Consider the following 25,290-nt stretch of genomic DNA (forward strand, 5'->3'; position numbering starts at 1 on the left):
TGGCATGCCTCGAACCCCGGATCCACGACAAGCTATATATATAATGGCACCTCCAGCTCATACATCTCCCACACCCACCCACCCACCTTCCCAAACATGATTGATGGTAAATATCATCCATCATTTTAAACTTACCCTGTGCATCGACAGGTCCCACCTTCCCATCAGTGTTAAGAAGCATGAAGGTTTGGGTAGAACATCTACTCATATCATCTTTGTCCTTTCACAGGCTCATAATCGTAAGGAGTTTTTGCAATACGCAACATATCAACTCTTTGGATGAGTTGATCAGGAGGTTCTCCAACTGTTTCTTTGTGCAGAGGTACACCCCTTTCTCGCAGGTATGCTTACAAGTTATTTCGGCTTCTTTAAAAGTTTCTAAAGTCGTTTCATTCGACAATCCTTATCTGGCAGGCATTAGATATGTCCGGGGCACCCTGATTGAAGTCGTTACTTGGGGTTTCTGTGCATGCACGCTGAGCAATCCGGGGTGAATTACATCATTTTGAAAATGCCGTATTAAATGGGGAACACAGGAATGTGACATCATAATTAACTCTCACATCACATACCAAGAGTGGAGTGTTTCCAGCAAAGCTACACGAGCATTTTGATGATATTTCAATGTCATGAAACTGTCAAACAACAAATCAACTTTGCAGTTCGTTTCGGCCTCTGTTTCACAAACTCGGAATCTGATGTAAATGTCTCAGCGTGAACTTATTTCTTGACCATGAAAAGAGTTTGGCAGGTGTTTATGAAATCCTTCTCTATCGTTGCCTAATAAGAATGACACCCCCTCCCCACCCCCAATCCCCCCAAAAAAATCTGATGATGACTTCACTAAACCGTTGGAGTAAGTCATGGCCCGAAGAGTGACATATGATCCAGAGTTTGACTTCACAAATTTGATGTGTAATCATGATATATGATGGAGTAATTATATTGTGACAGTGATAATGTTGAATAATACAGTACTTTAGATGGTTCGATCTGCTGACGTTAAAACACCAGTTGTCTTGTAAGTGAAAATACCATTGGCGTCATCAGGCCGAGTTGTCAAAGGAGCTTTTTGTCATGAAATCTCGGGTGGGAATCAATGGCGTTTTAGTTTTACAAACAATCAGGAGACAAAACAGCAGATGGAGTGGCGGAGCAGGCCCATCACGCCTTGTGAATGGCTTTGCGGTCAAACGCAGTATAAACGGGCTCACACGTCATGGATCGAGCCACCTTCTGAACTTTCAAATGAGCTGCCGTGAGCCCAGGCACACTTCATGTTGTATTCAACAACTGAGCCGACACCTCACAAACACATCTGTCGTACCAAGAGCGTTGGAGGGTGAGAGGGAGGGGGAAGCGGGATGGGAGGAGAGGAATGGAGTGCGGTCGGTTGTGCAGAGGGAAAAACGAGTGGAAGTCTCTCCTCACACTGCGCAAACTTTTCTTCTATCCCCATTCCCTCATACTCCACAACCATCACTACTTTGGCAATTCTTTCCACACTCCTCTCCACCCCCATCTCACTCATCACACTCTGCAACCTCAACCATTCCTTCTTTTTCTATTCCACCGATACTCCTCCGTTTTCTCCATGCACTTCCCAATCCTCGCTTCTTTCATTATTCCCCCGTATGCCCTCCCCTTTCCCCACACTCCACCATTATCCCTTCTCTCTCCCTCATTTTCATTTTCTTATTTACCCCTGCCCCACCCCACGATGGCATGTTCTATATGTACATCTCATGTGTATAAAGCTATTTCGAAACATTCAACGACACGCTGACTGATATCAATGTTCACTACCTTCTCGGTGGGGTAGAAAGTGGAAATTTTGCAAACTGATGTCAGTCAAAGCCAATATCCCAGGGGGAAAAAAAAATTTCAAAACACCAAATGGAAAATGTCCATAAATGAAAATATCTGCGAATAAAAGTCGAATTTACACACAAAAAAAATAAAATATAGCTGACAATCGAACTGGTTGCTAGGCAACGGTAACAAGTGCCTCTTCTGCCTCTTTATTTTATAACTTTTGACATGTTTTCATTGAAAAAAAAAATTACTCCAGCTGTAAACGTTTAAATCGAGTTCATTCTAATCACTAAATCTTGATTTACTTGAGTTAGCTCGCTGTTTACAGAAATAATGCAACCACAATCCACTTCATCAAATATATAAAGCTTACATTTATTTAGTACGCATGTAGGATGCACCTGAGTAGTTGCTTGCAGTTTGCAAACATGCCCCACCAGTGTATAAATATAAAAAAAAAATTTCGAACCACTGACCCACTCACTGATATAAATGTTTGGTATATAATATATAAATGTTTAAACGCAAGATGGAAGCGGCGGAGCACGTAGCAGAACGGAGCACACGGGTTTATCCTCGAACCCACGATTAGACGGACACAAGTAAATTTAACAAATGATGGTTTAATAAAAAAATAATTCAATGATTCATAATGGAAATATCAACGAGTGATCATGAAAATAAATCAAGCGTGAGGTAATGAAATGTGAGGTCAACTAAAACCGAATTTGAGATGTCTCCACTCAAGTCACAAAAACAGACAAGGGATCAGATACAATAAAATGAACCCCCCCCTTTGTTCCGACACTTAGCTGTGTGTCCAGAGATGACCTTTTCGGAGCCTTGCGATCCTCGAAACCGCGTAGACACCGCGTGGGAAAACGCATCCAAAATGGTGCCAAGTCGCTCTCTGCGGTCACGTATGTGACGTAATTCGCGTGGACGGGCTCCAACGCCGGGGCCCACAAATCACCACGCAGTTTCTTCTCATGATCGAAATTGCCAACGCCGCTCCTCTCTCAACACCAGGCCCGATTACAGCAAAGGGCGCCACCTTTCTCCTTGAACATACAATGGGACAATTGCCGAGGCTCCGAGATAAAACCAAGAGACGTGCTCTTCTTCTTCTCTCCTTTTCCTCAAAGCGTACAAACTTCACAACCCAGCCGATCAGACAATGGCAGGCGTCCTGTTCCAGCATGCCAACAAATTCACCCCAGCACGAACAACGAGAATCGTGATGCTATTTCGTCGTGCCAAGAGGGACCAGAGCCTTATGCGTTTGCTTCCAACCGCCCTCTTGTTTCCCCAGCCCCTTCTCCTTCTCTGATGTCACCCCGACCAATCATCAGCCTCGCAGGCATGGCCGGCCGGTTATTATTCCTCGGAGGAGGGGTTTTTGGTCTGCCGGTTATTGTTGCTGTTCTTAAAAATGTGGTTCTTTTATTTCTGGCTTTGTAAATGCAAAAACGTAGGAAAAAGTCACAGAGGCAATCACTTCCTTGGAGAAACTAACCTTAAACCCTACCTAGTTAACACAGCACAACCCCCATGTAGTGACACATAACAACTTAAGTTCACAGTTTTCCCTACTTAATTTACATCGAGATGCTATGCCATACAATCCTACCTTTATGATGAAATTCCTCCATCTTCCGCACAAACATAACAGTAGTTTGAGGTTGGCTGGAAAGTTGGAATTTGGCATTCTGATGCAACTCTAAGCCAATATCCCAGGAAGAATCACGAAAACATCAGAAACTATCCATAAATAAATATCTGAAAATAAAAGTTGATCGGTGCAGCTTTGCTTTGCTCACGGCGGTTCACGAGACCAAAAGGACAATGGGATATCACGTGACCTTGCATGGGCAGGATCGTTTCCTGGGGGGAGCTGGTGTTTCTCAGTCAGTATTACTTGAGAAGTGCTTGTGGGTTTGTGTCATTTATGGACGATGTACAGTCTATGTTCAGAAGTCGTAAACATGTAAGGCTGAATTTACAAAAGCCGTTTAAAAGTTAGATGAGTGTGGAATCGCTAATCGTGGGATGATCACCCGTTCAAAGTTTCTTCACCTTCCGCCTCTTTCGGAAAAGTGTTTATCTAATACACAATCAAAACCGAGTGACAAGCATTTAAATAAGAAAGGAACTTTTACACGTCAGCAAGGGCATGTTTAAGAGTGTGTTTGAGATCATGAAGCAAGCTTTGCATAGGCTTATAATTTGTAGTTTGCATGGGACGTTAAATATGGATGCAATAGGAGTTAGTCAATTTGCTCAAGAGGAGGCCAAAGAGGATAGGGAAGTTCATTAACGTGCATTGAGAATCTTCGAGGCTAGAGAAGATTTCAAATTTGTCTGGAGAAGTATGACGATTTCAAATTTGTCTGGCGTCGCAGACCCTCGAAGGAATCGTTTCGGTGAATGCTGAATCCAGTGCAAGATGACCTGGATGAACCTACACTAAGGAGCAATTCACGGAATCTCCTCCAACAGATGTCCGTGGAACTGCAATTCTATGCAAGTGCATCATTTCAATTGAATGTTGGAGATATATGCGGTGTTTTACAGGCCACATGTTGCAAAGTGATTCATCGTGTCACTGCAGGCATTTGTGCTAAGAAAATTTACATTGTACATTTTCTGGATACTCCTGAAGAAAGGACAGCTGTAACAGAGGGATTCCAGGCGATATCACAATTTCCTGGGGTTATCGGAGCTATAGATGGATCTCACGTAGCAATTGTAAATCCTGGTGGTCCAAATGCACTCAGGTTTATGAACAGAAAAGGCTACTATAGCCTAAATTGCTGTTCCTTGCCCATTGGTCAACCTTCATTACCTCAATTAAACCCATTTGTTGCTCGGACGAATAATTGTCCTCTCTTTTCTTTGCCAACAAGCTGCCGCTGCTGGAACACACACACTAAAATTTGTCGAATGGCAAGGCCAATGCGGGATCATTGAGGTTAACTGGTTTGATATCCTCCTATATGGTGCACTGAACAAAACAAATGATTAAAAGGAATGAATCATAACTTAAACATGCAAAACAAAACAGCTGTTTCGCTGTTTTTATGCACACAGCTAAACAGATGTTTATCTACCTTGATAAATAGCTGTTTAAACGGGTATTTAGCTGTGCATATACAAAGATGATTTTGTCAGCGTTTAAGGCTTAGGCGTGTGTTAGCAAGACGTTCATTAAACGTCTTTTGAAAATTTGCCATTTTTTTTGGCCTGCTCAACTTGGAACAGGCGGCAATGATTTCATAATGATAAAGTTTTTTTGTCTTCACTTTCCTCAGTCATATCATCAAATGCCTGATCATCATACCTACAAATTCCTAGATACATTGCAATGCCTATAAACGCCTGGAGACGCCAGCATTCATGGCTTTATTTCATTTCTGCATTTGCCATAACCAAGAAAATCTCTTGTTCTGAGCCGAATTTCAAAATTTAAACTTCTTTACTGACTTCAGCAGTTGTTCCGACTGTAAAAAACGTGTTCATTTGTCCAATTTGGACAGTGCCTCACATTCTGTGCTCCTCCGGGTGCGTGGTGTTTATATAACCAATCGGGAATCACCAATCGCTTGCCAAGCCAGCCGTTCCTTATCAACCGTTTTGTTGGAGTGCTTGTTTGAGTGCTTAAACCACTTGGCGAGCACTCTACAATAGTCACACTGTCACTGAATATATTGTTGCGGATTCGCGCCCGCCGGCGTGCGAACGGCCACGTAACTCGAATCGCGGCACGTCGCCCACCGGACGGACAATCCCGTCGTGACCCTCTCGGACTAACGCCGGGAACCAGTCACGGGTGGACCTTTCGGCCTCACCACGATCGTGCCAATCGGCCCCCGCGTGGGATAGGGTTGCTCGCCAAATTCGACCTACCTAAGTACCCACACGGAGGGTAGACCGGGCGATCGCACCTCGCCGCAGGTCGACTTCGGACACGGGCCACTTTAAGCGACCCGTTCCGTACTATCGGGATAACCGAGCGGTGTTATCGTCGGCCTCGACGGTTCGATTAATTATCGGGCGTTTTAGCCCACGACCAACCCTTTACGTGAAGTAAGATGGAGATTCAATAAAGGAAAAGACGAAGCGAAACGGGAAAACAGTTCAACATAAAGCACATTTATTTCACGATGAACGGAAAGCACACATATACAATTACACCAAAAGCAAATGTAAAAGAAGAAGAAACACAATATTACACAAAAAGCAAATGCAACAATGCAGATCTAACCGACTACCGAGCACACGGCAACACTTATACAGTTTTACTTCACAGACGGCGCCGACAACACATATACCCAAAGCAAAAGAAAAGGATCACCCTCAAGGATGAGGGGGGTAGGCGGGCCTGGGGCCGAGACCGCGTCGGGCCTACCCGTCTGGTGATGAGCCGCAAAATGGCGCTGGCGCCCCGACTCCGCGGGCCTCGCTGGGACTGCCTGGTATGGGGTGGGAACGGGACCCCCTTCTCGCACTATCTCAGTGCGGGGGGAAACAGGAGGGGGTTGTTGATGCTCGGGGGGGGGGTGGATATCTCCCTGTCTCGGGTCCCGCGACGAGCGTCTCCACCACGACCTCGGTCGCACCGCCGGCCTCTCCCTCCGCAGCTCTCCGACTCCGACACGAGCACCCCCTCGACCGTCTTTGCCGCCGCCACGCCGCCACCTCTCCACAGCTCCGTCCAACCGCCCTCTCCGTCTCCTCTCTTGACTTGTCCCAACTCTTCACTGGCTCCGAACTCTTCACTCTCTCCCCTCCGTACTCTTACTCGACTGACTACTACTACTTCTTTTCCCAACTCCACCGACTGCGAACTGCGAAACTCAACTGCTTGACTGACGAACGCAGCCCCTTATATGCCCCGTGGCCTCGCTCCTTCACCTTCGACCCTTTACCTCCGACCCTTCACCTCTAACTGGCTCCCCATTGGACCGAGGAAAAGTGGGCGTGAATGCTTTTTGATCCATGAATTTGCATATAGCGATAATACTCCAACGCACCTGGAGGCGGGGCCAAATCGCCCCACGCTCGCCGATAGGACGGAACAGAAGTGGGCGTGAGTCGTTTTTGATCCGTTTTCTTCGGAAAGCCCGGCACTTTTGCACCCCTGCTCGGTGCGCGCCCTGCACGAGTCCAGTATCGGTGCCCACAAGCGGCGTGGGAATGACGGTGATGCGATGGTTGTGAGGGCGAGTTGTGACGGTAAAGGTCGTGGCTGTTGTTGTGAAGCGGCGTTGCGGTTGGTGGTTGTTGTGTGATGGCTGTTGAGACGTGGTTGGTGGTGGTAGTAATGGCGGCTGGTCCAAAATAAAGATAGTAAAAGAAAAACGGCTATCTAAAAGGGTCGCAGCCCGCATGAATGACATTTATTCCCTCTAAACAACGCGTTTGGGCCTAACTACACATATACTTACAGAGATATCTCACCTAAGGGACCTGAATGGTGGTTTGCGAATTTCGTCAACCACAACAATATCAATCGAGTTGAACAATGTTCATGGCCCACTCCTCTGCGTTTGGCCGTGCGGTGCCTTGGACGATGCGTCGGGCGGTTCTCGCTCGCTGAAAATATGCAATTTTATTTTACACCACATTTCCCCTTTTTCTACGATCTTCTTTCTTTATACGACCCGTCACTTCGGCATAGATACATTATTAGATGCATGTAAAAAAAATTAAACGTTTCGTTTCGTTAAATAAATTAAACGCTCGAGTGTTTAAGCTACTTCACGAGTGCTCTTCAAGCTTCGATGGTGATACTGTGGCGCGGTTCGACATGGAGACATTTCCGGAGTTAGGAATAAAAATAAATTAGATGATTACAATGAGTAAAAAATCTTTTCAATTGTTACAAAGCAATGAATCACCACATCACGGCAGGATAGCCGAGAGGTACGCACGTACACTGAGCATTTTGGGACGGATTACATCAAGTAACGAGAAGGGCACTCAGTAGAGCGCATACCTCCGCCACGTAATGCCTGATCCATGACAACATATTGGGCCCAATAATTCTTGTATCCAGATCTGAATTCGGATTCGGATCTTCACCAGAATTGAATCAATTCTTCCTCGTCACACACCCAACATGTCCACCAAGTTTCATCCGAATCCGTCCACAATTTTTTGACAAATCCTGCACACAGACAGACAAACAGATAGAAAGGGGGTGAAAACACTCTCCTTCACCTTCGGTGGCGGAGGTAAAGAGTTGGTGTTCACATTGTACAGGAACTTAGTGAGGGACACATCGAGAATACTGTGTGCAGTTTTGGTCACCACAACTCAGGAAGGACACAGATGTCATCGAGAGGGTCCAGCGCATGGCTACTAGATGCCTGGTGTTGGCTTAATCCTAGGGTCCGCTCGGCTGTTGAATTAATACCAGGTGGGGTTGACTCAGCTTGTCATCCTTCCGAGATCGGCAAAATGAGTGCCAGCTTGCTGGTATCCTGTGTCGGAGTGGCGACTCGTCCGGGATTGTGTCCAATAGCCAAGGAGACTGTTTCGGCAGCATCAACGCTCTGCACAGAGTATGGTCCCAAATCTCCTCTTCTCCTCATACTAGATTGATTCTGGGCCAAGGTAGACTCAGCTATGTGGAGATGCTGAAGGAGACAGGGCTTTATACACCAGAAAGGAGGCGGTTACGAGGAGATATGATGGAGATGTTTGAGATTATGAAAGGTAGAGATAAAAACAAAAGTGAAGATGAATTATTCAACAGAGTGAATAGGACCAGGGGCCATAGTATGACCAGGGGCCATAGCTTGAGAGTTAATAAGAGGAGACTTAAGATGGTAGTAAGTAAGGTAGGGGACTTTCACTGAGAGTGGTTAATGTATGGAATGGTCTCCCTGGAAAGGTAGTGGCAGCAGAAACAGGAGATAAGTTAAAATTAGAATTAGGTATCTGTACCTGGAAGTTATGGCCGTTTCGGGATGTTTCCAGGACTTTTCGATGGCTCAGTCCATTTAATATGGATCAATGATTGTATAATTTGGTGTTGGTGTGGTGCAGGCAAGGTGGCCCGAATGGCCTCCTTCTGCGCCAAAGTTCCTCGGCTGTTATTCCTTGTTGAAAGAATAAAGTAGAAGCGAATCTGTAAGAATATGAATTGGGAGAAGAAGAAGAAAAGGAGGGAACAAAAGGGAAGCAGTCGCAGAAAGAAAGAAAAGTAGTAGAAAAGGATGATGATGATGATGATGTTGATGTTGATGTTGATGTTGATGTTGATGTTGATGTTGATGTTGATGTTGATGTTGATGAAGAAGAAGAAGAAGAAGAAGAAGAAGAAGAAGATGATTGTAATGAAGAAGAAGAAGAAGAAGAGGAGGCGGCGGAAAAAAGACGGCGCGAACAAGTACTGTACGCTTTGTCTGTGCCCAAAGTTCCCATCGTGCTTTGTATGAGGCGCAGCGTCTTGACGTCATTGTCGGTGGGTCCCGTTCTGCGTTCATCATTCTCCTCACAAGTCGTCGTTTTTTTCCTCTTCTTCCCGCTATTTGTGCCGAATTCCCCGTGCCGGCGCCGTCACGATTCTCACGTCGTAACAGGAACGGTAAATGCCGTGTACTCGGCCCTCCGAGGCCTACTCCCGCAGTGCGCCAAGTACCGGCCTCGGATAGCGCTCGTTCGGCGCTCGCGGTGCTCGTTTTTCTCGGCTTACGCTAGTCGAGCCGCGTGTCTGTGACTAGGCCCGTCGTCGCTCACACCGGGAATGCGATTCTCGTGGAGAGACTTTTGTGTGGCCCAGTCGAGTAAATCGGTGCGGGGAAACGTACTGCTCGTGCTTGTGATAATAGTTCGTTGAATCGAGCGACAGTCTTGCACGCAGTTGACGCGGCTACAAGGGGGGGGGGGGTCAAATTGATCCTGCCCGACGGAAAGTTAAAGGGAAGGCTCGTTGTGTTGGTTGTGGTGCACGGAGCCACCAGCAGACCTGACGATCATAATGATGGGTGGGGATTGTGTGGTGCTCCCAGCTGAACCACAGTGATAATTTCATTGGTGGGGAGGGGGTTGCACGACGTGGGGAGGGGGTTGCACGACGTTGGGAGGGGATTGCACGACGTGGGGAGGGGGTTGCACGACGTGGGGAGGGGTTGCACGACGTGGGGAGGGGGTTGCACGACGTTGGGAGGGGTTGCACGACGTGGGGAGGGGATTGCACGACGTGGGGAGGGTTGCACGACGTGGGGAGGGGGTTGCACGACGTTGGGAGGGGGTTGCACGACGTGGGGAGGGGGTTGCACGACGTGGGGAGGGGATTGCACGACGTGGGGAAGGGGTTGCACGACGTGGGGAAGGGGTTGCACGACGTGGGGAAGGGGTTGCACGACGTGGGGAAGGGGTTGTAAGCTGGGAGGAGGTCGTGGAGGAGACTGCGACTCTGATAAATCCTCGTATTAACGCCTTTCAATCAAAACTCGTGCAACGTCACATCCTGCCCGAGGACTCGACTGCGGTAACCAATTTCTGTTGCAAGTTGTGTGTTTGCTCGTGTTGGGTTATTTACGGATGTCTGTGTGTTCGCGACGTATGATTCACGCCCATTAAAATAGCACACTGGGAGTGCAGCGTGCGATTGATTCCACCCCGGCCATTTGATCCCCATTGCCAAATGTCAGTCGTGTGACGGAGAGGGAGGAGAGCGTCCTGGACGGGGCTTTTATTCAAAGGTTCCAGTGTTTCTTTCTTTCTCTCTCTCTCTCTCTCTCTCCTCTGTTGTATTCAGGACCTGTGCAGACTCGTCCTACAGTGGAATCTCTCTCATAAATGTGCTGTCTTTGTGCTTTTGTCCTTGTAGTTGGGGTGGGAGGGGGAAACTACACTGCACTTCTGGGAAATGCCCATTTACAGCAAACCCATGATACTTATGCTCTCTTTTTAAACCGATTTATCCCGAGCACTCCATAAATATGAAGTGTATATATATATATATATATGTATATATATTCTCCTCCAACTCCTTATAAATTGTCCAAAACGAAGCTGCTGATGACATTGCCATGTTATGATCCGCGCTGACACTCTATTTTGCTTTGGGGATGGCCGGTGGTCAAGCTACTAACTCTAGGAAATAGACTCCCTTCCTGTGCAGTTAATGGTAGTCTTGAACATATGGTGTGCGTTAGCCAGAGTTGCCTGGCTGCAGCACCGGCTGCGGCTCTACATAACAATGAGGTTATCCCAGCACGGCTCCACTGACTGCTGGGAAGCAGGCGCTAAGGCGAACAAGAGCACTTTGGTGTAGTTGTGTATCGATTGCTCGGAAAAGCAGAGAGAGACAGAGCAGACACCCAGAGTGTGTGTGTGTGTGTGTGTGTGTGTGTGTGTGTGTGTGTGTGTGTGTGTGTGTGTGTGTGTGTGTGTGTGTGTGTGTGTGTGTGTGTGTGTGTCTGTGTGTGTGTGTGTGTGTGTGTGTGTGTGTGAGATTTGGTGTAGAAATATCTTTCGATTCATTGAAGATTTGGTGGCAATTAATGATAGGTTTGTGTTTGATGAACTTCATGCTGATATCTATCCAAGATAGCATGAATGCAAACAGGAAAAGTTGAACTCGCACTTCAGTTTATGAGAATAACAAATCTTCTACCGATAGTAATAGTTTTTACGGAAATTTGTTTGATAAACGAGATTCTTTTACGAGATTCTGTACAATTCTTGGAGAGCAACGTTCCGAAAGAGCTCTTGTATGGTGCAGTTAGGCTGGAAGGATGGCCTAGCTCTAGAGGTATTCACACTGGGCTCTAAGCTGTCTATTCTGGGTTGAAATCTCGATCCTGCTATAAACTGTCATCTCGGTGTTTCACAGGCAGGATGATTCATCAATGCGTGCGCCATCACTTGAATGGACGTTAAACTGGATGTCCTGTCTTACCGGCATTAGCTGGTGGACGTTAAAGATCCCATGGTGTCCTTCGCGAAGAGTAGGGGATCGATTGAAGACGAGCCTTAACACTGGTCAAATTGCAAATTCCTGCCCTGACTTCCTGTGTCGGAGAGGCAACCCGTCCAGGATTGAAACCGTAGCCATAGAAACTGCTTCAACAGTACCAGCATGGTTCATGGAACCGCTTGATCTGATCTGATGGTTCAGAACTTGCATGTGACATAATTAGGACCATGAGAACAACCACACGCAGCATTGAACTTATCACCAGATTAAAACACCTAGTCAGACATTTGCCAACACAGGGAGCTGTTATCAGATTAAAACAAGTTTTCTTTGAGCTCATGAAATGACATCAAACATAGTTAGTGGAATACAATATGAATTGTAAAAACATCATAAACTAGAAGAGCACTCGGTAGAGCATATACCTCCGCCACGTACTGCCTGATCCACGATAACATATCGCGCCCAATACATTTTTGAAATATCATGCTATACAGTACGAAATCGTTTTTGGCCCTCTCTCTCAATGGTGAAGAATCACCTGAAAAATTAAATAATTATCGTATCCAGATCCGAATCTTCACCCAAAAGCTAATCAATTCGTCCTTGCCACACGCCCAACCTGCCCACCAAATTTCATCCGAATCCATCCACAACTTTTTGAGATATGCTGCACACAAACTCAGACAGTGGTGAAAACATAACCTCCTTCCACCTTTGGTGGTGGAGGTACTGAAACATTCATATAAATCCATTAATAAAGCATGTTTAGTGGTTGCGAGGGGACAGTACATGGAAAATGACAGTTCCAGTATCTGAATAATAGTTCCAATTTTGTGGTAAGTGGGGTGGATGTGAGGGGTACTGGATAAGTTATCTTCAAGGTAAGGTGTGTATGATTTAATGTACAGGATTGTAATGTAATAGAATGTGTGATGAGAGTTATGAATGTGTGACAATATTGTTGCCTCAACAGGTATGCGAACACGGACCCGCTGCGCTGAAGCGATGTGCTTTGTGAATGGCCAAATTGAATGAAACAATGTCAGAGCAGAAAACTCAGCTTCCCGTGGATGGGATTTGTTTCCCTGCCTGTCTCTTAAAACGAGTTCACTTTGCCAATTTATATCCCCCCCCACCCTCCCCCAGGAATTCACCAAATGCTGAAACGGCTCACAGGTGTGAGAAGGCGAGAATCGGGCGACACGTCTCTTAAGAAATAAAGGTTTGTTTGAAACGCACAGGATCACAAAGATGGAGAGTCCTGGGGCGCTTGATAGTTTGAAACCATGAATAAAGAAAAATAAATAAATGCACACAACTACAGGAATATGCCTCCGACTGGCTCCAACTGAATTCTGACGTGCAGCCCCTTTTATTTCCTCGCTCCCAGTCTGGCTCTGCCAATCATGCAGCACGCAGTTGCCGCTGCGGTGACATCACGTGAGTCGGCTGGCGTTGCGGCACCCCTTGAGCCATCGCAGGCTGTGGGGAGGCTTTCAAAGACATCCAGGGGACACAGCCTAATCCATTCTGTTCCCACCCCTTATTACCTTGCCTGGTTTACAGAGAGGACCCATACAAATTACACTTTCCTGTCTAATCTCTATATCGACTCTACCGCCTCTCACGACATGCATAGGAACAGGACGTCACTCAAATAGTTCCCTGGTTTCAGAAAAGGTTGCAGAACATATGGACAATGCTAACTTAACATTCTCCCCTATTCGTAACCCCTTTTGACGTAACGGCCTCCCCCTTTGTCCCTTAGTCTCCTGACGAGGTCACTCGATGGGGCCAAGATCCAAGCCTGAACACTTAAGCATTCACACTCTAATTTTCTTGCTCATTAAATCAGGAGGTGTTGTGGAAGGTGAAACTGCATCTACCTTACCTTATCTAAGCTCAACGCTCTACCCCCTGAGTTTCAAAAATTCATAATCAACGAATCATCAAATTTCCCAACTGTCCACATCATCATCTGATCGAGCGTACTCGGGCATTTTGCCTCGATGGCAGAAATAATCTACAGTGGTTGCCAGTCCTATTGTAGATCGTGGTGTTCGCTTGAACCGGTCTCCCCCCAAGGCGGAGTGCACTTCATACCGTTCTGCAAGTATATTAGCAGTCGCTGATTCGTGCCTCATCTACCCGCTGCCTTAGATGATTTTCTGACCTTGAATGGCTCAAATATCCCAGCAAGCTGGTACTCAATTTGCTGACCTTAGAAGGATGACAGGCTGAGTCAACCCCCTGGTGTGTATTAATTCAGTGGTCAATGAACTCGACGCTTGGATCCCAAACCGCTACCCTAACCACTGAGCCAACACCAGGCTCCACAAAGTGGGCAATTTCAACCCCCTCCCTCTTCATGCGTTCATCAAGTGCTCGTAGGGTGGAGAGAGATTGCACCAAACAAACAAAACAAAAAACCAGGCTTACCTTGTAAATAATTTAACATATACAAACATAAATCCCATCTAATTGACCTCGTCCCCCAATGGTTTACACCTGCTCCAGCTGGTCGGCTGAGCCAAACCCCAATTTAAAATCTACCCTAATCAATTTCATGGGCTTTATGCCCTCCAGAGCACGTATGAAGTGGCAGGTGACTGAGTGGAGCAATTAAACAATAAAAACATTTTCATTCCTGCAAATCTTTGGCTTCACTTCCAGCTGCAAGGTGTGGTCTTGATTTGGCAACCAGGAGGTCCTCCAATGAGGTTGTGGGGTGTTGCAGTGTGTGGTGTCCCACAGTGCAACAACATCTAAACATGAGGGAAGTTGCAAGCTCCTTATCCATCTTGCCCCCTTCAATACCAAACAGCTCACATGCTATGTCACCAACATAGCTTTTTGGCTTTCACATGGCCATGAGGGGTCTTTTCCCACTCTGGCTGGGTGAATCCCCTCCCAATTACTACTTGAGAAAAGGGTGGAGGGCAAGCCTTGGCGAAGTTCTGCAACTTTCACTCTCCCCGAGAGCCCGATTCACCTGCGGAAACTGAGAGCAGAAGCAAATCACTAGAAACTCACACAGCGCATGCGCAAAAGGCCTTGTTAGCATTCATATGTTATTTTGAAAGTTTTGCATTGGCTGGCGCAACTGCTGTTGCATTACGAAAGTATCCTAGGTGTTACGATGTAACAGCGGCCGTGCTGGCCGAACGGCTGAGACGCTGTAAACCAGATTGAGGGCCTTTCTTCGCCTAAACCTTGCTTAATCCTCAACAATGATCTCTCCACAATTAGTAAATTTATCTTCTCTCCTTTTTGAAATTTTGCCCCAAAGTCATTCTGAAATCCTTTTGCAATTCTGCCTCCAATTTACTTTCCATTTGTGCTTTGTATTCTTCCAATGCTGTTTCCCATTGTGCCATCATGGACTGTGCCCACATCATCATCATCTCCTGTGCCACATCCTCTGATCTCTAGGAAGGGGAGAAGTTTCTAGTGGTGCTTGGAGTGGGAGAGGTTCCACATCTCGTGTCCTCTCTGCAAAGCTCCACCTCAGTCTCGCATTTGCCCATGTGCACGCCATCATCCGCCATCACTTGGACCGCTGCCATTTTGCCTCACTTGACCGCCATATTGTATTTTCCCCACGCATGCCAAAATCTGGTAAAATTATCTTTTTTAATTTAATATTACCAAACATGCTTTACATTCAAAACATTCTACATTTTTCTTGGGGAGAGTCGCTCCAAAATCCCACTCTTGACACCATTGTCGTGTCGATGGGTACCTTCAACGCAGACTTTCCTTGCTGAAGCAGTGTTTCGCAAATGGCTGAATTAAATGAAACCACGTTTGAGTGTGGAAAACCTAGCTTCTCTCAGACGAGATCTGTATCCCACCAATCAATGCCACAAGAATGAGATCTGTATTATGAGTTTGCTTTACCAATTTATATCTCCCTCAGCGATTTGGCAAATGCCAAATTGGTTCGCGCACGTGAGAAAGGGGGAATCGGGCAACTCGTTCTCTGAAGACATAAAGGTTTATTTGAAATACGCAGGATGACAACAACAGAGAATCATGGGATGACAGGTAGACTGAAGTGATGAATGAAGAGAAATGAACACTTAACTACAGGAATATAAAACTCGGTTGCCACGAGCCCACAACCATATTTTCTCACCATGGGTGGCCAGGCAAGGTCTTAAAGGATACCGGCGTGTACACGGGTTCCAATGTAGGTAGCACAGGAATCGGGGAGACACGGGTCAGTTGGAGAGAGAGAGAGAGAGAGAGAGAGAGAGAGAGAGACACACAGATAGACAGACAGAGCCCATGAGTGCTCGGACTTCAGAGAGACTATGCCCGACTCCAACTCCGACTGCTTTCTGACTCAGTGCCCCAGTGTGCATCCTTTATTACTTTGCCATGCCCCCAGCAACTCCGATTGTCCCTCACTCCCATCCTGGCTCTGCCAATCATGCGAATCAAAAGACATGGGGAGTATCAAAAGCAGAATGAGAGTCTGCTGTTTGGAAGTATGTGGGATTTCAAAATTTCCGTTTAAGTGAGATTTGATGGAGAGTGGAGGAAGGAGAAGAGTGGAGAAGAGGAAGGAAAGTTTGGGACTGGATGAGTTAAGAATGAATGACACTTATAATTCGAGGTTGTTTTAATGATAATTTAATGTTTTGGGAATAACTGTTACGATGCAATATAGAAGTCATCGTTTAAATTATCATCGAATGTTTTAGGAATAGGCGTGACTGTACAGTGTGGCCTGCAAGTCGCTTTACCTCTCCTAAATTTCCTGCACCTTCAGTGGTGTTGTGGTGAATTAATTGGTGTAACGAGAATGATGGAGTGCATACAAATACAATGATGAATTAATTACCGTGTGCATACAAAGCAAAAAGCAAGGTTAAGCAATGAGTTCACGTCTGTCTGTCCACAAACGTCACTTTATGATCGAAGAACAACTTAATTTCAATTGAATGTTATATTTTGAACACTAATCGGAAAATGAACCTGCAGTTTAGCAGTATCTTAGCTCTGAATTTGACACGATCACACATGCGCAGAGAGGAGTGATATAATGTTTTTTTCATCTGTCTGTCTGTCTGTCTGGAAGTCAAACGAAATTTAAAACCATTCCAACCAGGAAACATACTGTTTTTAACGACATCATAAAATATACAAACAACAGGCATGAATAACTGATGTAATGTGTTAAATATGGTGGTGTAAGAGACACTGCACCAACATCAGTGCCTTTTACACTGCTCTTGATGCAGTGTCTTTTTCTGACACCTTATTTTATACCTCCCAATTTATTTGCTCGATTCAAAGCATTCAAGGAAGTAGTCTGACAGAACAGAGTTGTAATGCACTGTACTCTATTGTCATGAACACTGAGACTGCATGCTGAGACCTCAAGCTGAAGATTCGTTTTTTATGCTCGTCACAAAATACGACAGGAACGTACTTTTACTGGGTGCTGGGGATGGGTAAAACAAGTGTAAGGTGTTGGGGATGGGGAAGAATAATGAAAATAGAGATTATATGATGCAAGGCGCAATTTTGGAGCGTGTCACATAGAAGGATCTGGTGATGGTAATAGATACAGGGACTGGGTGTAAGCAGACAGCACAGTGCCAGGCAGATATGTGGACAGAAAACAGTACAGGGTTTTAGGTTTTATTCACAGGGAGGGGGGGGGGGAATTATAAATCAAAAGAGGTGGTTTTAACACTATATATGGGAATTTAGTGAGGCCTAATCTTGAATATTGTGTGCAGTTTTGTTTGCCGCAACTCAGGAAGGACAGAACTGCCATATAGAGTACAGCGAAGGGCAATTAAATTGATTCCGGGCCGAGCTAGACTCAGCTATGATTAGCTGCTGAAGGAGACAGGGCTTTATTCACGAGAAATAAGGTGGTTACGAGGAGATATGATGGAGATGTTTAAGATAATGAAAGGTGAAGATAAAATAAGTGAAGATGAATTATTCAACAAAGCAGACAGTGACAGGACCAGGGGCCATAGCCTGAGAGTAAAGAAGAGAGTTAAGATGGTAGCAAGGCAGGGGACTTTTACTCGGAGAGTAGTTAATGCATGGAATGGTCTCCCTGGAAAGGTAGGGCAGCAGAAAAAGTAGATAAGTTTAAATTTGAAGTAGATTGGTACATGGAAGTTATGGAGATAGAGGGGTATAGAGATGTTGATGACTTTTAGGTAGTTTGAGCAGTGATGGATGATTTTGTGCGTTTGTGGGGGTTTCGTGAAGGGATGGTGTGTGGTTGATGTGTTTCTCACCCCAAAAAATCGCCTTCGCCTTTGCCCACCCCACCCCACTCCCTCCCCCTTCCCCGCTCCCTCCCCCCCCCCCCAGAAAGAAAGAAAAAAACTTCCCTACAAAAGAAAACGCACAAAAAAAAACCGTTTAACTTTTTTTTTAAATATAGAAATTGATCTGATATGATTTTGATGTGGCGTAGGCATGATGGTCCGAATGGCCTCCTCCTGCATCAAATTTCCTTGTGTAACCATTGTAAGCTTCCAGAATGATTAAAAAATTTTTTTTTTTATAAACTTTAGAATCTTTATTTTACTTTTAATTGAATTATACACTTGAACACTGTAAAACACAAATTGCCTTGTTACGGTTTCCAAAATCCTCCAGTTTTGCAGTACTTGGATGTGCTAAATAAGGTGGTGTAGAAGACATTTATTTTTGTTCAAGAAATCGTTTCTTAAGTCGGGTTTGTGAGTGAGGAGGTGGCGGGGTGGGCAGCAGGGAAAGAGGATTTGTGGTTGTGTTTTGTTCGAGATTCATTGTTATTTGTTGTTGAGTGCACAAAGTTAGTTGTGGAAGTTGTGAAATGTGGGGATGTGGTTTTCCTGTTGTTATGCTTGGTTATGTGTTGTTGGGTTTAAGTTTTCAAAATTATGGATAATCACGTTTCATGGTACCGTACTTCACAAAATGTTGAATCGCTGAACTTGAATATAAACACGTAATTCCCTATATAGACGGAACCCTCTTGTTCTTTTAAATTTCTGCACTTTTATCTCCCTGTAAAGTTTACAAAGCATTGTTTGTTTTCACTTTTGATCATTGTACTCATTTTATTGATTTTATTTGGGTGTAAGGGTGGGAGGGTGGGGGGGGGGTGTTGGTACGAAGTGGGATTCTGACAGTTTGAAATTATTATTCATGTTCAGTGTTCCGATGAAAGAGAACCCCACATTTTGATCAGTATTTTAATGTGGGAAGCAACAGCTGTTGTTCCAAAGATAGACCCGATTTCTCAGCGCCAAACCTCGAGCTTCTGAATGGAAGACACCACGATTTGACCACCATTCCAAACATCCTGACGACGACGACGTTCCGAGCTCTGTTTTTGCTTTTCTGAGGCAACACGGTCTGTAGTTGTTTGCACCATGTGGCATTAAACTCCACGACATTTGAACATTCGTCTTTGGCCATTGTTTGCTCAACGTCCAGACCTGAAATACCCCCTCATCGTCGTCGTCGTCGCATGCTTATTTTGGAGATGGTACGACGTACATACTGTTGCATTCGCAAGACAAAGACGTTGGGTGTCTTGTATTTGCTTTAGCTCGGGATTTAGAATGTTACTTTTTAAAATAACCAGATGAGTTGAACTTCCATTGCAACTTAAACGTAAAACAGGTGTGTACCAAATTGACATGTAGGGTTATACCACTGTGGATTGGCTTGTGTTTGTGTTTCCATCGAAGTACACGGTTTCTGATTTTGGGATCCCAGATTCAAATGCTGTAGAAGAGTATTATATAGACTGTTCCGGTTTGTCCATCATTTCATGGTGTGTTCCAATTTGTATACAATTACACTGAAGTCTTCTCATGTCCAAGTTCTGTATGTCATGTGTACATTCAAGCTCTACCATGAATCTTAGATACTTCAGTCATCGTCGTCGTCGTCTCAGTCCCTCGTTGTCTCAGTCCCTCGTTGTCTCAGTCCCTCGTTGTCTCAGTCCCTCGTTGTCTCAGTCCCTCGTTGTCTCAGTCCCTCGTCGTCTCAGTCCCACGTCGTCTCAGTCCCTCGTCGTCTCAGTCCGTCGTCATCGTCTGTCCCTCGTCGTCGTCGTCGTCGTCATTGTCTGTCCCTCGTCGTCGTCGTCGTCGTCTCAGTCCCTTGTCGTCGTTGTCTCAGTCCCTTGTCGTCGTCGTCTCAGTCCCTTGTCGTTGTCTCAGTCCCTCTTCATGCGAAAAGACAAGCAGAACTCAAATATCCAACAGCATCCACCAGACACTCCCAGAGATAAAGTGCAGCAGAAATGTCTGTGTTGGATCAGGGATGGGCAGCTACTTAGTCATGAATTGTGTGTGGTCATTTGTGGAGAGGATAAATAGAGGGGACATGTTGGGTTTAGTGTGGGGTTGGAGCCTATGATGATATTGCAAAAGGGAGCAGGTTTTTTCTTTTTTGTATAAACAAATTGGCATTTTATTTCTTTGGGCAGAGGGTGGGTGCAATGTGCCTGGTGTTGGCTTAATGGTTAGGGTGGTGGGCTTGGGATCCTAGGATCCTGATTTCAAATCCCACTTGGATGTTGAATTAATACCAGGTGGGGTTGACTCTGCCTGTCATCCTTCTGAGGTCGACAAAATAAGTGCCAGCTTGTTGGTATCCTGTGTCGGAGAGGCGACACATCCAGGATTGTGCCCAATAGCCAAGGAGACTGCTCTGGCAGCACCAATGCTCTGCACAGAGTATGGTCGCAATGGATGGATTATTATCCCCCACCAACCAACGAAGTTGGCGTGGCATATAGAAATGGGTTCCATCCGTCCGTCGGTCCGTCACATTTCGTTTCCGGAGCTTAAAGGTCCCATGACACGCAAAACTTTCTGGTTATTTATATATTAACTTGACCTTCCTAGTGAAGAAATAACCCGTTTTTTTTTTAAATCAAAAATGGGATAATTAGAGCAATATTTCGATCATTTCTGGTGCTTTTCACAACTTGCTATACCCCGCCTCTAAAAAAAGTTGACTTCAGCGAATCGCAGCGTTGTCATCACATACAGAAACTCGCACAGAGTGGATTGACTCGAGATCTCTAGAGTCTAGACCAGCGTTTCTCAACCTTTTTACCCTTGTGGAATCCTTGAAATAGTTTTCATGTCTCGGGGGAACCCCTGCATAAGAATTATTATATAACATTATTAATATCGTAGTTCACGTGGTAAATATAATATATTTTTTTCGGATACCTGGTTTAAGGAAAAAATGACCCCCTTTTTGTCAAATTTATTGGCAATGAAAAAAAAAACATACTGCTCGTTTATGAGACCTCACATCGAGGTTTTAATTCACAAAATTTTTGTTTGTTTGTTTGAAAACGTCATTTTTGAAAGTGTTTGTCAACCCCGAGTCTGTTTGACAATTAAAAAACACACCTCATGTAACTTGATCAACAAAACTTAAACAAATAAAGCTGAAGCAATAAAGGTAAACAGAAGAACTAACAAAGAGAGAGAAAGAGAGAGAGAAAGAGAGAGAGAAAGAGAGAGAGAAAGAGAGAGAGAAAGAGAGAGAGAAAGAGAGAGAGGGAGAGAGAGAGAGAGAGAGAGAGAGAGAGAGAGAGAGAGAGAGAGAGAGACAGACAGACAGACAGACAGAGACAGACAGACAGAGAGAGAGAGAGAGACAGACAGACAGACAGACAGACAGACAGACAGACAGACAGACACACAGACACAGACACAGACACAGTCACAGACACAGTCACAGACACAGACACAGACAGTCACAGACACAGACACAGACACAGACACAGACACAGACACAGACACAGTCACAGTCACAGTCACAGTCACAGTCACAGACACAGACACAGACACAGACACAGACACAGACACAGTCACAGACACAGACACAGACACAGACACAGACACAGACACAGACACAGACACAGACACAGACACAGACACAGACACAGACACAGTCACAGTCACAGTCACAGACACAGACACAGACACAGACACAGACACAGACACAGACACAGACACAGACACAGACACAGACACAGACACAGACACAGACACAGACACAGACACAGACACAGACACAGACACAGACACAGACACAGACACAGACACAGACACAGACACAGACACACTGAGACTGAGACTGAGCGACTTCGCGCTAGGAAGCACAGATAAGATACATGGACACCGTGCATGCGTCCCGTACTTGAATCAGTCACTCAATGATACACGAATCCGTCGCGTACAGGACGTCCACTAACCAGTGAGGGCGGTTTCACACTGGTGCCATATAGACCGTTAAATACATTCCCTATGGTTGTTATAATTCTAAATAATATAAGAGGTTGAAGCCTCTATTATAATAACCAAGGAGTTTCCAACAATATGCCGTACGTGTATAGTAAAATTACGAATATTAAATCAAACAGAAACTACTCAAAAATACATTAGCCTATTTATTACTGTTTCTCGCGGAACCCCTAGCGACCTCTTGCGGAACCCTAGGGTTCGGGGAACCCCGGTTGAGAAACACTGGTCTAGACTAGTCCGATAAATCTGTCGTCCGTCCGACGAGGCCGATAAATCCGTCGTCCGTCCGACGAGGCCGATAAATCTGTCGTCCGTCCGACTAGTCCTAGATTGCTAGTCCGACCCATAGATTGCATGTACGGGCACGCGAGAGTGAAGGAACGGCCTGTGTGGTTGTTGTTTCTGGCACGCAGTTTGAAAGTTTTTTTTTTTCACGTACAGCGACGCACGTACGGGCATGCAAGAGCGAAGGAACGGCCTGTGTGCTTGTTGTTTCTGGTACACGGTTTGAAAGTTTTTTTTTGGAACAGTTTACACGCATGTACGGGTACGCGAGAGCGAAGGAACAGCCTGTGTGGTTGTTATTTCTGGCACGCGGTTTGAAAGTTTTTTTTGTTTTTGTTTTTGCACGTACTGCCACGCACGTACGGCCACGCACCTACGGGCACGCTTCAGGACAAATTGACCTATCTCGGCTAAGTCAGGGGTTAAAGGTCAATGAATGCATTGTTCAGGCAAAATGACCATTCAAAGCCCCCTTGCTCATACACAGGTTAACCGATTTGATTGCAATTTCGTAAGTACTTAGTACTAGATTAACTCAGATCAGGGGTCAAAGGTCATCGGATGCTCGGCGACCCATGGCCGCCTACCGGCTTGTTTGTTTGTTTGTCTATCAACCGCCTACAGGTCACAGTTTTTAACCGGTTTTCATGAAACTTCACCACCTGGTAGAGTTCATCATAAGCAAGAAGCCTATTGTTTTTGAGGTCAAAAGGTCAACAACTTTGTCAAATTTCTAAAACCTCAATTTTCATCCAATTGACTTTAAATTTGAAGAGGAGTTGCATATTTGGTCATGGAATTCAACCACCAATTATTTTTAGGGTCAAATTTGTTTCATGGATTTAGCAAGTATCATGCTCTGCACGACGTCGTCTTCTTGTTTGTTGGGTGGTCGCTAGACTACCGTTATTCTCAGTTTTTCCGTCTGTCTATGTATGTAATGAACAGCTCTGGAGGCCAGAGGAGTCAACCGATTTTGATGAAACTTGACTGGTATGTGGCATATGTAAATCGTGTCATGGCCGAGACACGGTGGTTTCCTCCGGGTTCTCCGGTTTCCTCCACCAGAGAAACACACCTCGCAATAATAATCTGAGCCGTGGAGAGATACTCGACAAGTCCTAGGCTTCTTATCAATCCACGTTAATATATCTCGATTATTATTATTATTATTATTATTATTATTATTATTATTATTATTGTTTTAAGGTGTGTTAGGTGTCAACTGCTGAAATATTGCTTTATATTGTAGGAACTGCCTTTGTGTGGACCTGGTTGAGCCATGGCGGAACGTGAACGTGATCGAGGAAGAAAATACCAGTCTGGTGCGGCCAAGCGGAAGGAAAGCATAGCAGCCGAAAGCGAACCTAACAAGCTACCCAAAATTACAAGTTGGCTTAAGAGTACAACAGCCACAGTCGGGTTATACAATGAACAGGATAACAACGCGAAGGGAAACATAGCTATGACTACGTCAGCATTATCTGCTGTTGGCCCTGCTTCTTGTTTCAGTGCTGCTGATGCTTGCGGTGATAAAAACTCAAACGATTCTGCTTCAGAATGTGGTTCAGAAGTAGACAGCGAAACGGCTGAAGATTATGAAAAAGACATTGGCCTTTGGCCAGACTAGCTACCAGAGAAGTTCCGAAACTACTGGATCGAGAAGGGTAGTGCACAATGTCGTAATGTAGACAGTGACTACAAGAACTCCGCTGTCCGTGATGGAAATAAAACTCGTCATTGTACAAAAAATTTGTTCAGTAGAAAACACGTTATCTGGAGAAGAAATCGATCTCAGTTGGCTGTGCTATTCTGAAGAGACCGGCCTTCTGTTCTGTTTTATTTGCCGTCTGATGTCACCCATGTCAGACACTAAAAGTCAGTTTACATCCGGGTTCCAAGATTGGAAACACGCAAGGGAGTCGATAGAATATATATATATATATATATATATATATATATATATATATATATATATATATATATATATATATATATATATATATATATATATATATATATAGCCTGGTGTGTTGGCGCAGTGGTTAGGGCAGCGGCTTGGGATCCAAAAGGTCCTGAGTTCAAGCCCCGTTGGGCCACTGAATTAATACACCAGGGGGTTGACTCAGCCTGTCATCCTTCCGAGGTCGGCGAAATGAGTACCAGTGTACTGGGCCGGTGTATACCCCGGTTAAAATAGGTGTACCATATCCCTGTGTCGTAAGAGGCGACCAGGGTTGTGTCAGGAAGGGCATCCGGCGTAAAACATGTGCCAAATCACTATGCGGATCGGATGATCCGCTGTGGCGACCCCTAACGGGAGCAGCCGAAAGGAGAAGAAGAAGATATATATATATATATATATATATATATATATATATATATATATATATATATATATATATATATATATATATATATATATATATATATATATATATATATATATATATATATGACCGTTTTTACAGCCATTTTTCCCTGCTGTGCAGGGGTTGGGCTTTTTCTTAAGGCAATGTTTTATGGCCGGATGCCCTTCCTGACGCCAACCCTGGTCGCCTCTTACGACACACAGGGATATGGTACACCTATTCTAACCGGGGCATACACCGGGACCAGTACACTGGTACTCATTTCGACGACCTCGGAAGGATGACAGGCTGAGTCAACCCCCTGGTGTTAATTCAGCAGCCAACGGGGCTTGAACTCAGGACCCTGGGATCCCAAGCCACCACCCTAACCACTAAGCCAACACCAGGCATATCAGGGAGTCGATAGAAGGACACAGTAATTCAGATCAGCATAAACAGGCAATGTCGAGCCTGGCCAGCAGAAAATCATTGCAAGGCCGCGTTAACGCTGGACTAGTTCATCAGTACGAGTCAGAACAGCACTACTGGCACAAAGTGCTACGACGGTGCGTGGATGTCCTCATGTTTCTATGTG

General features: G+C 45.1%; 1 protein-coding gene across 9 annotated transcripts in view; it reads left to right on the plus strand.

The window, feature by feature from the left end:
• Window positions 1-279: 279 nt before the first annotated feature.
• Window positions 280-25,290, plus strand: part of LOC147014873 (zinc finger protein 148-like) — a 74,514-nt gene continuing 49,503 nt past the window's right edge. For 4 of the 9 annotated variants that reach the window (XM_085853278.1, XM_085853285.1, XM_085853287.1 and 1 more), the window contains exons 1-2: window positions 9,142-9,286; window positions 12,899-12,974. The gene's annotated coding sequence lies outside the window, so the exon portion shown is untranslated. Of the gene's footprint in view, window positions 342-9,140; window positions 9,410-12,898; window positions 12,975-15,184; window positions 15,371-25,290 lie in introns of those variants that run through there. The other 5 variants (XM_085853282.1, XM_085853281.1, XM_085853286.1 and 2 more) reach the window with 5 other exon arrangements.

This window comes from Eptatretus burgeri, chromosome 13 (assembly GCF_056783735.1).
Source record: "Eptatretus burgeri isolate ZD-2024b chromosome 13, Ebu_testis_v1, whole genome shotgun sequence".
Classification (NCBI taxonomy): Eukaryota; Metazoa; Chordata; class Myxini; order Myxiniformes; family Myxinidae; genus Eptatretus; species Eptatretus burgeri.